The following is a 14,965-nucleotide window of genomic DNA, read 5'->3' on the forward strand; positions in this document are numbered from 1 at the left end:
ATCATGGGAATTCAATTTGCTTTATATACCTACTCGGAATGATAAAAATCAGCATTTTAAATGCTCCTATATTCTACGAAAGCATTCAGTTGAACTTCAAAAAAAAAAATAAATCTGCTGTTGGTTTCAGCTGATCAGAAACGGAGAAGGAAAGAATGGAAACTACCTCAGGCCTCACCCTACGATGTGTAAGGGGAGGGGCAAGGTCAGTGTAATTCAATAGTAGATAATTGTGCACGTGGAGCTCTGTCCTAGATACGGAGAGAAAATTATAAATTGATTACGGGGGAAGGTGGGGTGGGGGGAGGGGGGTTTGACCCACAAACGACCGAGGTGTTGGGCTTCGGGGAGACCATGAAACGACATCAAAGAGAAAAGGCCGCTGGTACTTGGATGGTGTAAATCACAGGCTACTCCTGTGTTGTCTATGGTGGAAATGGTTGCGGGGTGGGGGTGTGCGGGTAGTGACAATCAGCATGGGATTAATACATAGCCGACTAGAGTTACGTCATGGATGTATACAAAGGAGAGGTGATATTCCCCAACTCGTCATTGAACAGAACTTTCATTGAGTTATATCATATAAGCTCCGCCTCCTCTTTCTAGTCCGGAGTGACGAGATTAGACGAGAGGACGCGAGAAAAATTGGTCAGTGTTCGTTCAGTCGATCGTTCGGTGAGCTTCGGCATCCAACTATAACTTTGTATTCTTAGACAACGGACCTCAGTTTCATCATCATCCATCGTGGCTTGTGCTCTTGAGCTCGTTTCCGGTCAACTGCCTTCACGAATCACGATCCTCTGCGGTGCGCATGAAATCTGTGTTGCTTTTAAAATCACATTTGGCCATTCTTAGGTTATTTAAATAAGTCATTCTTTGCCTTCCTCTAGCTCTCTTTCCTTCGATTATCCCAGATGTTACCAACTTTTTTATTCCGTCTCTTCTCCACACATGTCCCAGAAACAGTAACTGCGATGGTATCGATCAACATTCTTCCCTTTCTCGCCTTCTCCAACACTTCCTCGTTCGTATACCTGGCTGTCCATGATAGACTCAACATTCTTCTATACACCCACATAGCAAATGCGTCTAACCTCCTCGTACATTCATTGTCAAGCGTCCACGTTTCACAACCGTATAAAAGAGTACTTATAACATTATATGTTTCTACTACTTTCATTCTGGTCTTCAACTTTAGGTTGTTGTTTGACACAACTGGTTGCATTTAATGGAACACGTTTTTTGCAATTGCTATTCTTTGTTTTATATCCTCTATGCCACGTGCGTCGTGGGTAATGATAGTGCCTAAATATTTAAATTTCTTTACATGTTTGGTGGTCTCTCTTTTGCTTGACAAGTGGAAGATCGTGTTGTCATTCTTTGAGACCACCATGCATTCGGTTTTCTTAACATTTAGTTTCAGGCCCATCTCTTCACTTTTGCACACCAGTATATCTAAAATCTTCTGCACGTGTTCCGGAGAGTATGCCATCAGAGTACCATCGTCTGCATATCGTATGCTATTCATATTCTGCCCTCCAACGACGACGCCTTTCATATTTTCAATTTCTTTGAATATTATTTCACTATATATGTTAAAAAGGTCAGGTGATAAGACGAAACCTTGTCTTACTCCCTTCTCGATGTAAAGAGATCCGACGTACCCTTTTCTTTAACAAAACCAAACTGCTCGTCACTTATCTCTGGAGAGGTCTTGCACCTCATTCTTTTAATAAGTATTCTTAATATAATTTTGTGGCCTGGCCCATTATGCTGATTGTTCTGTGTTGATCACAGTCAATAGTTCCTTGTTTTTTGGGTGTCGTAATGAATACCGATTGTCTCAAAACATTAGGCAATTCGCCCTTTTTGTATATGACATTAAAGGCTTTTGTCAGAGTGTCTATTCCCAGATCGTGGAGGACGTCAATCAATTCTATTGAGAAACTATCTTGGCCTACCCCTTTCCCCTTTTTCATCTTTTTGCAAGCAGCTTCTACTTCTGCTCGCATAATCTGGGGTCCCGTGTTCACAGTAGAGATTTCTCTATCCAAGCACGTAATCCGCGTAAAGATTTTTTATGTATACTGCCCAACGTTCCAAAATTTCGTTGTTGTCGATAAGTATGTTACCGTTTGCGTCTTTAACGCATTTTCTTGCCATGGCTGGTCGTTTTCCACTTAGATCTTGTATTGACTCGTAGAATTGTTTGGTGTTAGATTGTTTTAGTCTTTCAATTCTGTGACATTCAGGTTCAATATAATCTTCCTTTGCTCTCTTACACTTATGTTTTATAATATTATCAGCTTCTTTATAATTTTAGGCATGGTTCTGTCCATTTAATGTTAGGAAAGTTGTAATTGCCGACAATGACCACGCAATCAAATTTCATACAACCTATTGACAGTAAGGTTTCTTTCATATCCCCAATGAAAGTCAATTTGAGACCTATATATATTTCCTACAAGTATGTGTAAATCATTGTATTCAAAATCACACCATACACTTTCACTGATTACAGAATGATCCAAACTATAGATAGCAAAACCTCGACTTGGGTAATCATTCAAAAATAGGTTATATCCATCGATAAAAAATTCAATCTCTAAATCAATCTCAAGTTCAATCTTTGGCATAATTTCAGTAGGACATATTATCATAGGATTATGTTTCTGTACCATACATGTTAATTCTGATCGTTTGTCAAGTAAGCTATCGACAATAGAATATAATACAACAAAATCATTTGATAAAGGAATATGAAAAGACCAATTTGTTGGGATGTCAATCTCGGGTGATCCAGACAGGTCTGTGTCAAGTCATTGGTCTGAGTTCTGTCGTGCCGATGTAAGGCGTCTTGAGTGGAATTCTCTCTCTCTCTCTCTCTCTCTCTCTCTCTCTCTCTCTCTCTCTCTCTCCCCCCCCCCCCCCGGGACTGTAAATAGTTTTGCGTTGAGTTTGGTGGTGGTCTATTTGGCGTTGTGATTGTACAGGAGTTGTCGACGTTATGTATATTTGGTCTTTAGTCTGTTTAATTGAACGAATTCGAGGACAAGTCGAGTCGGCGTCAGTTGATTGAATTTGGCCATCGAGGGGACTGTCTGGATCCAACCTCAGTCTCTCACCATAGATAGTCACTGCCATGGTATGTCCGTTTATTGACCATGCCGAGTCGATCCTTTCGTCAATTTTCGCTTCTTTGGGCAGATTGAAATTCTTCTGCGTTAAGTCTTCAAATATTGAAATGCCGTAGACTTTTAATTTTTTTTGCCCTGAGCACCAAATCCTGATCTCACAAATTAGATAATTATTGGCCAAGGTCGATTTGATTTCGCTCTGCCAGTACGGTGTAGAGCATCAGTTCCGGTGTGTCAATTTGGGTTTCTAATCGATTTAATAAGTCCAAAACGTGTAAAAATCGTTGTAAACACGCCTAACAGGCAAGACGTGTCGTTGTGTGCTCTGGTGTATTTTAATTGTTTTGTGATTTCTACATATTGATACCTGGACATTTATACTTCGTTGTACTCGTTAAAACATACTGTTTCTTATTGTATAGTTTTTATCAATTCTTAAGAAAGGACTGCTGTATAATTCTGTATTTTATCATGGAAACTGTAAGTTTAAAGATTTTTACACAGTCACTTAATGGCCGCCGCTTTCTTACAAACATTGTTCACCTTATTTTTAGCCGTGATTTACCACCATCATTATTTTAATAATTGTGAACACTTTTATTCAACATCTGATTTTTACAACAGGCCTGGAGGCGGTAAAAGTAAACAACGTCACATTCAAGCTGTGATTATTAACTCAAGTGATCCGATTTTTTGCAATAATATTGATAAGAACAGGCCTCGGGGAAGCAAACAGAAACAACACAACATCTCAATGGTAACAACTCGTCGTCCACCCCGCCCCCACACAAACCCCCGTCCACCACCAACACTTGTAACTGTACCGACCACAAACAATTTCACAAACGACAACAATAACATTGTTATTGGTCTTCTAAATGCGCAGTCCTGCCGTAACAAAACCGATTAATTAAACGATTTATTAACGGAGAAGAACTTCGACATACTATTTATAGTAGAGACATGGCTCTCACAGTCTGGAGACGACCCAGTTGAAAAGGCAATGACACCCCCTGGGTACCCATTTAGATCGTATCCAAGGAAAGATCAGCGAGGGGATGGCATTGGCGTATTTTATAAAACAAAATTATCTAAACATGTGGAAATCCTCGAAATGCGCTGCAAAACAATGGAGGCCATTGATCTTAGATTATCTCTCCAGAATACAAGATACAACTTCAACTGCATCTACCGACCGCCAGCAAACAAGAAAAACAAAATAAAATTACCTGATGTTAGGAAGGAAATCAACGAGATGCTAACTTTGCAACACACGCGTCCTGGCCATTCAATTATACTCGGCGACTTTAATTTTCACTTCGACAACGTCACAGACACCGCTAAACTGCACGAGTCATTATCGGAGAACAACATGTGCCAGATCGTAACAGCGCCAACCCGCTCTGCTGGTCAATTTTAGATTGGGTTTTAGATTGTAGAAAATTCAGAGTCCCAAAAAAACCAACGCCATCGTCGATTATCTCCCCTTTTCGGACCACTCCCTCATTTCTTTCAATCTTGACGTTTCAAAACCATGCCAAGAAACCACCACCACATCAACCAGAAACATTAAAGGCATTAATTTGGACAATTTCAGAGGCGATTTAGAAACAAAACTTACTAAAAATTCAATGATTTCTCCAGACCAGTGGAATAGTTGTCTCATCGAAACGCTTGACAAACATGCGCCATTCCAAACAAGGACCGTCACCAACCGCAAGTATGCTCCGTGGTAGCAGAGTTGCCTATAAGATTTGTACTGTTGTCTACAAATCCCTGAGCACGAACAGTCCCTCATATATTAAAGACCTTCTAAACTTATATGTCCCCAATAGAAACTTGAGGTCAAGCAATGACCAATCAATCCTTGTCAAACCTAAGCCATTACGTAAAATAGGTGAACAATCTGTTCAATTTTCGGCCCCCCCCCCCATTTCTGGAACTCTCTCCCATCACACGTGAGATGCTCGGATTCGTTGACAACGTTCAAATCTCGCTTAAAGTTTTATCTTTTTACGTCATATTGTTGCAATATTATTTTCATATTTTGTTGTTGTTAAATTAAATTCGTATCACGTTTCCTTCACACTTGTCTCACTGTAATATGATTTGTTTTATATCACTGTAAAGCGCTTAGAGCCTGTGACAACGGGGTAAAGCGCTATAGGCCTATAAATGCCATTTATTATTATTATTATTATTATTATTATTATTATTATTATTATTATTATTATTATTATTATTATTATTATTATTATTTAATAGACACATTTTAATTCTATCTGGTAAACTGTTTCGGCATAAATTAGCATCATCATTGTTAAAAAGGCAAATTATTTGCAGGAAGGATTGGGTCATACAGTTGACCTCGGACTTCGAACTGTCAGGCAAACGACAGTGATTACGACAATGCTTTTTTGTGAAACCATAGTCCAAGTCATGACAATTGCGGCGATGAAGACAAGCCTGTTTACCGTCAAAATAGAACATGGCTGATTCATCGTAATATTTCTGTTCCATGTCCAGGTCAAAGCTTGCGGAAGAGGCCGAAGGCGAAAAACGAATTTAAATGTCTATAGCTATTTTTATCTACGCTTTATCTCAGTTCAAACAAACATAGTTGCATTTTGATTTTCATTTGGCTCGATTTTTCCTTGGTTTACTCTGGCTTTTTTGGCCTCGATATATCGATCTTTTTGTATATTTTATCATAATATTATCAATTGTAAATACCGTTATAGGTGTTCAAAGGACTGGCTGGGGTTAATGGATCTATTGCAGTGCTAGAAACAATTTATGGTGATTAGCAGGCTAAGCTTTTTATATCACGTTGTTGAACTCGAGAGTCTGAAACTAAGCAACAACTTTGTACAGGAACAAGTCTCCCTCCCTTATGCCTCCCTTTCTTTAAGGAAACTAGGTTGGTATATTTTGATGAACGATTGTATGATAAATTGATTTGTTTTATGGTTTTTTTTTGTAAAAGAGGTAGCTATATTTTGATGACCTTCTCCTCTACATTATTGATCTCCAAGCAACCATTTAAATTATGCAAAATAAAAACATGCAAATATGTTATAAAATGATATTATGATATATTCCCACATCGTGCACTTTTATTTGATTGTGAGGATCTTTATAAAATTCACCTAATATGTTTTTTCGACATTATTCATAATTCATTGCCATTTTTGTCATTCATCGAAGTAGGTTGTTTTCATCAAAATTCAACATGGAATATAAGATGAAATTGTTTAGAGCAATAAAGCGTATTCCCATCATCCTGCTGGCTTCAATAACACAATTATCAAAATAAGTATTGAAATATTTACTTTGATAAAAACCAATACACCCATTACATTCTCAAATTATTTTGTTTGAAATAAAGCAACGGTGCTTAAAGAACCTGAGTAATTATTACACGTATAATATACAAACCTCGCATTTTGTGACAGTAAAAATCGTGTAACCACCCGAAGAAAACGTATCATTTTGCATAAAATATTCTTCATTAAGAAACATTCATACCAGCACGGAAGACTTGACTAATGTTATTCGTACGTTTGAACATAGCACAGGATAACATTTCCGTATGACGTAAAAAGACAGACCCCCCCCCCCCGCCCCTCCCAAATAAAAAAAAAACAACAACAGACAGCCTAGATAGATAAGCATTTTTCTCAAAAACGATATAAGTATTGTCTAGTAATTAAGTCAATTCGTAGATGATTAGGGCATCTGAAATAAACAGAGACATTTTTATATGAACCCGTTTTAAAATTATTTTTGTCAAGTAAGTAGTTTATGCAAATAGAATTTATGAAAAGTATGCATTTCAGATCATAATTTCAATTCTGTAGCCAGGGACATTGGTAAAAATCATTCCTAAGATGACTTTACAAACTTATGAAGCGTATGTCCATGCACCAAAAACGTAGCCATCGCTCCAGAGAAAAGAATTGGAGCTATGAGTCAGGTCTATAATGACACCTAAGTTTCTTACAACACAACCTCGTGCGACGTGTTGATGCTGAAACGGGTGACGATTATTGTAAAAGCTGAAGCTGTTCACAACTATACTTGGCAAAAGACCTTATTTCGTAGTCAGGGATACAAAGAACATAGAAAATATCACGTCTGCCTAGAAGATCATATGAGCAAATCTGGAAAATAAGAAGTAAAGAGCATCAGGGGTCTGGTTTTGCGATGACGCTGTAATAGCGACATGTCAAACATCTCATTCCTTGTGCTGGGATGGGCACACTCGACCAAGTCCTCGTTTAACTAGATCAGGTCTTCCCATCTAAACAACAGTAGATATCTTCAAAGACTGAATGTCATTTTCAAGGACCAGACAATTCGATATTATGACCAGGAATACTAATGAGTTTCGATGGAACTAAAAACTTTACATTCTAGTCTAACTTAAAGGTGTTGCCCCGATGAATGGAACTCAATAGTCTTCTTAAGACTCTGTCCATTTAGGGTTATGATGACGTCCACCCTTGCACTATTTTAGAAAAGGGGTACTGCGCTCCTGTTTACCATTATTAACATTGATAGAACTCTATACAAGTCGAAATCAAGCTGAAAAAGTTTTCAGGGTTAGCAATTCAAGAAGACAATTTAATCAGCACTGATGGTTAGTATCATGAAAGAAGATAAGAAGTTTTTAAAATATAAATCATGTATGTGAACAATTACAAGTTATCTGTAACTTCACTACTATGTTTATCAATAGTGGTAGTCTTTTTCAGAGAAACTCAATAAGGCGAGGGGCGGCGGGGGGCGGCGAGGGGCAGCGAGGGTGGGGAGGGGCTTTAGCATGATAATGATGATCTTGGCTACGCATTATCATGGATGCTTGCCGTGAATTGTGCGTTTTACAGCATGTCCTCTGTTTGTTTGATCCATTTTGTAATATTATTTTTCCACGTTTCCCTATCTTGTGTGAGAGCGAGTAAATCATGTACCGTCTTTAGTTGTGATGGAATAGCTATTTATATCTGTGAAGATATAAATTCTGGTGCTGATTATAGCAGACGTTGGTATGTATGCAGGTCAGCATTTATTGATGTTGGTAGAGACGTTGTGTTCGTCCTAAGTATTTCTTCCCGGCATTGCAGATTCCTTCATTGCTGTCTTCATCGGTATGTTATGTTCTCTTCGGATAATGTGGCCAAGAAGTTTCCATCTGTGTTGCTTTAATCAATCACTGATAGGGCGTCCTCTGCAACGGTCTTAGATATATTGATTGTGTCTATCCCATGAGCTCTGGTAGCTATTTCTTTATCTAGGTTGGAGTCAGCCTCCTCAACAGGTTCTATTTCACTTTCCCCTTTAACCCTCTCCTTACCAACTACAGTTACGACTCAATGGACATTTTTCTTTTTCAGATTACTTTTTTAAATCACAAAATTTGGAGAAAAATCTTTGTTATAGCCATAATAACTTGATGCTGTTTTGTAAAGCTTGTGTTTACTGCACATAACTATGTATAGTATGTTCTTTTTGCTTCTAAGTTAACGTGTAACGAAATTCATTTTTGTGTTGAATAGCTATGACATTTTTGAAAAATCCTGAAAATGTTCGGTGAGGAGAGAGTTAGATTTTTGGCCTCGAAATAGTCATGTATCTTATCGACAAATTGTCTGTCCTCACCTATGACTTTCCCATTGTCATATTTAATGATCACTTTGTCCTTATGAGTTTGCTTAATATGCCTGACAATCTTGTACATTTTTATGCTATCATGAGCATTGCTTATTTCTTTTGATATATTGTCTTTTTTTTTGCTTAGTTTTTTATTTGTAGCTTGAGTCTTGATTTCAAGCATTGATTTATTTCTTTCGCTTTTCCACTCTTACCGACTCTTGTTATTTTGGGCGCTATTTATATTCAATTGTATTTGCTTCTGTTGTGCTGATAATTCTTGTAAGATAGGACAATAATCTTTTCCATTTCGGGTTTTCAGTTTTACATGATTCTCTTCCGTAGCCTCCGTGATATTTCGAATTAAATGGTGGTATTGAGCTACTGGATCACTCAGTATGTGGATCTTAACTTTGTGGATAGGTTGTTGCTATATGCAATATTAACACACTTGTGTGAAGGCGGGTGGAGTCAAATTTGGCCCAGCTGATTTCCGTTTGTATTTTAAAAAATTTTTGGGTTGTGTTGATGTAAATTTGACTACTAGCAGTTGGTGATTTTTTGTGATGCTCTGAAATGATAAACTTGGCCTTCTTTTGTTTTCACGGCCCTTTCAAATGCTGTGATGTGTCGGAACGGGTGCTAAAAAGCCGAATTTAATATGGATAGATTGTTTTCAACACAGAATTCCACTAGCTCTCTGAAATGTCATTGGTTTTCTTCTCATTGGTTTCCCATGATCCTGCTTTACCCCTACTTTTTAATTAATGTTGCCTGCAACTATTATGCTTTCCATTTTATTTTCCCTCTAAAGTTTTTCAGCCTCATTGTATATGTTTTCAAGTCTGAGTTGACCGCTGGTGAGATTAATAGTAGATTAAGTGTAGATTAATAATGAGTGTCGGTTTGTTCTATTTTGAAAATTGGGCGATGGTTTGATTTTGAATACTGCTAGTCTTTTGTTAATACTCCCGTAAATGTCAATGCATTGTGTTAATGTTCTGGTTATGATAAATCATTGCCCACTTTTCTGTTTTTGTGGCCATTTGTGATGAGTCTGTGCCCCTGAATAGTTTCTTCTTATGTATTTGTTTATTGTAGACTTATTATATAGAGCCTGTATTTGATGAGATATTCTATTACGTTATTTATTCTTATTTTCGGGGAAATTCCACGCACATTGAAAGACGCCACATTCATAATGGTGTCGTCAAATGTTGGGTTAAGTCGCAGTATCCGTGTTGTTGTTTACATTGAGGATCATCATCATCTTCATGGACGTGGCCTCCGCAACTACCAACCGAAACGGCTTCTGTCCTGCGCTATCCTTCCACATTCAGCCATTTGCTTACTTATCCATTCCATGATGACCATCTTCTTCTTGGTCTCCCTCTCCCTCTTGTACACCCCCCCCCCACACACACATAATACCCTCCTAATTTGTTCAAGAGTGCCATGTCTCTTGATATGTCAAACAAAAATCAAGTTTAAATTTCTGTATCATTTTGATGAACTTACGGCTCCTTAATGGCCAGGGATTATTTCACATTTTTGTTAGTTTCCTTTGCTGTCCAGTGAATGAGGAGAATTTTCCAATAACATTTCATTTCAAATGCATTAATTTTACTCTCATCGGTTTTTCTTATTGTCCACGATTCACATCCATATAATATTGTGGCAAATATGAATGTTCTTAATATTGGATGCTTTTATCTTTACGTAACGCCATCATTTTGTCATTTTTTTTGGCAAAGTGCTATCCTATTTTGGATATCAGGGGTCGATTTTCCATTCGCCTCTATTCTTGCCCCAGGATTAATAAAATTATTGACATTCTCCAGTTTTTCTCCATTAACCACAATTTGAGCTTTTTGACTTTTATCAGTCTTTTCAGCATTAAGGATCAGGTCTTTGTCCCCACTGTGTTCTTTTATGGATTGCACGAGTCTGTCGCAGTGTAAATAGGATCTCGATTTATACTTCAATCAGTCTGCTTCTATTCGTCTTTAACATGGACTATCAACGTTTCCAGTTAAAAGTGGAGTGAGGCAAGACTGCATCCTGTCTCCTTCTCTTTTCAGTCTCGACACTGATTCTATCATGGGAGGGGTGATGAGACTGAACAAAGCTACATCGAGGATAGTTATCGATAATTGGTGCTTAGAGTAGAATGACGAAATGAAACATGATATCGGTTGGCTTGGGGAAATTAGAGGCGGAATCACGTATATATCATGGAAAAGTGGTGAATGGATCCATTAGACAGTCGATGATATGGATGAAATAAACGTTCGAATATGCACAATTCACAACCACGGAAGGACGTCAATATAAAAATGATATGACTATGAAGGAATCAAGTAAGAAACTTTGTAAATTGTCAAACATGCTTTCATTTCCCTAAAGAGTAATTCGGCAGAGTAACACAATTCTAACATCTCTGTTTGGCTTTCAAAATCCTTGAAAGAAAATCCACCCAGAATAGGATCCTGTCTTATGTAGCTTCAATGACGTAATGCTACTATTACTACTACTACTACTACTACTACTACTACTACTACTACTACTACTACTACTACTACTACTACTACTACTGCTGCTGCTGCTGCTGCTGCTACTACTACTACTACTACTACTACTTCTACTACTACTACTACTACTACTACTACTACTACTACTACTGCTATTACTACTACTACTACGACTACTACTACTACTACTACTACTACTACTACTACTACTACTACTACTACTACTACTAAAAGTACTACTGTTGTTTCTGCAGCTTCCATTTTGTATAAGTTTATTTCTAATTCCATTTTATTTTTTGTCTAACTACAGTCTACACTACAATATTTTATTTTACTTTCTATACTACACTACACAGTTCCTAGCCACTTGCCCAAGTGAAAATAATCTATCAATCACCACTTATTTTGGATGCATAACTTTTGATTTGACAAATGAATACTTTTTGGGTTCATCAATGCATTTTCAAATTAAAAAATGCTCTTCTTAATCTTCGTTTTATTTGTTCTTACCTTGTTAAACTTAACATTGAGCCCAACTGCTGTCCCCAATTGCTTTTCAATAATTAAATAATTTAAATTCACACGTCTCCAATTGCCATCGATCGGAAACATGTAAAGACAAACAATGAACTTATGAAATCATATTTAAGTAATAATTTTAGGCGAGTTGTATGATCTCTTTTCCCTTACAAATCAACACAAGTTGTTGATTGTTACACCCTATGTGAGGTAAGAGTTTTGGTCGAAAAAACAAATTTATGTGTTAAATATATTTGCATTTAAATCTAATTTATCATCCAAACAAGTCACTATAGTAGCGAGCAATATTGATATTAAACAATTTGAAATAAGGGATCTGTATTGATATTCATAAAATTTATGGTATTGCTTTTTATTGATTTATATTGTTTTATTTTGCTTAATACAGACGGGAGTGGTAAGGTAAAACCAATGTTACTATAATATCGATATGATCAGGAATCGATCAATATTGTCTTTATTGAGGATCTTGCTGTTACAAAATCGTTAGTTCAAAGCAGGTCACGCGACGAACAGTCTTAGAGGACGGAGGGGTGGGGCCAAGGAAATGATGACTGACGGACAAGCTGTCAATCTACAGGTGATAAAAGGACCAGTGTGTGATAAAAGAGGTACAAAACCATTCTTACAACCTTTCAACCAACACCACTAAAGTAAGAGCGGTGAGTAGACTATAATATATTACAAAACTGGTTAACATTATGATATGATGATGGTGATAATGGTATTAATTAATGCGAGTCTGATACCAAACGTAATGTGAGTCTGATATCAAACGGTTACGGTCGTATTTATCATTGTTACCATGCGGAATGTTTTCTGTTTGATGGTGTCAATTCCCGGTGCCTTATGATTGTTAAGTTGGTAAATAGCTTCACTAACCTCAAGATCAGTTATTGGTTCTTCTAGTCTTGATTCGGGGTATTCGAATGGTTTTATCTGTTGGTCCCCGCTGAACTTATTCTCAAAGTTTTAAGTTTTAAACTGTTTCAACTCTTTGTCATCACAGATAACTTTACCCTCTCTCATCAGATATTATAAAATGACTTTTTTGTTTCTTTTTAATGTTTTTAACAGATTTTCATGCTGTGTGAGGCTGTTTCTCTTTCCATTGTCATGTTGTCGATTTTGCTTTTATAATTGACAATAGACTGTGCTTTGATTTATGCATCACTTGATTTCTCTGTGTTTTCTATTCTCGTTTTAGTTCTTCATCGTGGCAACTGTTAATAATGAGTCTAATTGTTTTTGTTCTTCTGAAACTTGTTGGAGGATTGGACAGAAGCTCCTTTTGAAATTTGTTGTCTTTGGAAGAGTTTCGTCTCTGACCGAAATGATAGTGTCGACCAATTTCTGGGGTTGTAGGGCAGGGTCTATTTTCGCATTGATATAAGCTCAAGTTTGTTTCTCAGATTGTTTTTAATGCATTACGTATAAGGCTAGTAAAATATGTTGCTGGTTTTGGTCTGGGTTTAAAAAATCTTACTTTACTAACTGATTGCTTGAAAGTAATTACTAACAGTCTGTGGTCAGTGTTTACGTTTGTTCCAGAATATGTCCTTGCATGGTTCAGGGTGTTTTTTGTAACTTTCTGGGACAATAACATAGTCAATTTGATTATAAATCTTTACGATATTGTCATCTATTTTTATTGATCCTTCCCATGTGGTTAATAGAAGATTATAAACTTTATTGTCCAAATAGGCAATTATTGTTAGGTTACAGCTCTTGTAATAGGCGAAAAAAAGTAATTAAAATAGTGGTAATAATGATGATAATAATACTGATAGTAATGATGATAATAATAATAAAATATATAATAATAATAATAATGAATAATAATAATAATATAATAATAATAATAAATAATAATAATAATAATAATAATAATAATAAATACTGATATTAATAATAATATAATAATAATTAATAATAATAATAATAATAATAATAATAATAATAATAATAAAATAATATAATAATAATATATAATTATTATTATAATAATAATAATAATAATAATAATAATAATAATAATAATAATAATAATAATAATAATAATAATAATAATAATAATAATAATAATAGAAGAAGAGAGAAGAAGAAGAAGAAGAAGAAGAAGAAGAAGAAGAAGAAGAAGAAGAAGAAGAAGAAGAAGAGAAGAAGAAGAGAAGGAGGAGAGAGGAGGAGGAGAGAGGAGGAGGAGGAGGAGGAGGAGAGAAGAAGAAGAAGAAGAAGAAGAAGAAGAAGAAGAAGAAGAAGAAGAAGAAGAAGAAGAAGAAGAAGAAGAAGAAGAAGAAGAAGAAGAAGAAGAAGAAGAGAAGAAGAAGAAGAAGAAGAAGAAGAAGAAGAAGAAGAAGAAGAAGAGAAGAAGAAGAGAGAAGAAGAAGAAGAAGAAGAAGAGAAGAAGAAGAAGAAGAAGAAGAAGAAGAAGAAGAAGAAGAAGAAGAAGAAGAAGAAGAAGAAAGAAGAAGAAGAAGAAGAAGAAGAAGAAGAAGAAGAAGAAGAAGAAGAAGAAGAAGAAGAAGAAGAAGAAGAAGAAGAAGAAGAAGAAGAAGAAGACGAAATCGGTTTAAGCCAGAATTGTTTAGAAGCTAAATAATATAAGATTTGGATTTAGTTCATATGATGATTTCTTGGGGAGGGTGAGAAAAGCTACAAATTTATATATCTGATTATTTCAATTTGAAATTTTCTTATCAGCATCTGGTTCAAACCGACATAAAACCAGTTGGGAGCCCTGGGTCACATTTGGCCATGATTCCGGATTTATTTAATTTTAACTTAAAGCAGATTACGCCTACTCTATGTCTAGACGGATACTTGAATGCAGAATTGGCAATAAACATTCGGTTTTCTGTGCAAAAATCAATTAGGCGTTGACCATTATCTTTTCTTTTGCCTTTGGAAAAGTTGCTTAAACAGCATTCACCTCCTGATTTCTGACCTATTTTTGAGTTAAAATCCCCCACCAGTATGACATCGTCTTTTCTATGTTTGTTTATGAGGTTTTCTATTTCATCATAATTTTATTCTCTCTCATCAGCGTCGATTACTGTTGATACTGGGGTGGCCATATGGGTGTTGACTATTATTGTAGATATG

General features: G+C 36.2%; 1 protein-coding gene across 3 annotated transcripts in view; it reads left to right on the plus strand.

Moving 5' to 3' along the window:
• The first annotated feature begins 12,423 nt into the window (after positions 1–12,423).
• The window catches only part of LOC144969541 (uncharacterized), a 41,178-nt gene continuing 38,636 nt past the window's right edge, over positions 12,424–14,965 (plus strand). The window contains exon 1 of one of the 3 annotated variants that reach the window (XM_078908677.1): positions 12,424–12,522. The gene's annotated coding sequence lies outside the window, so the exon portion shown is untranslated. The remainder of the gene's footprint in view (positions 12,523–14,965) is intronic. The other 2 variants (XM_078908679.1, XM_078908680.1) reach the window with 2 other exon arrangements.

Source organism: Berghia stephanieae, chromosome 3 (genome assembly GCF_034508935.2).
Source record: "Berghia stephanieae isolate SIO BIC M18660-M18661 chromosome 3, UCSD_Bste_1.3, whole genome shotgun sequence".
In the NCBI taxonomy this organism is placed as follows: domain Eukaryota; kingdom Metazoa; phylum Mollusca; class Gastropoda; order Nudibranchia; family Aeolidiidae; genus Berghia; species Berghia stephanieae.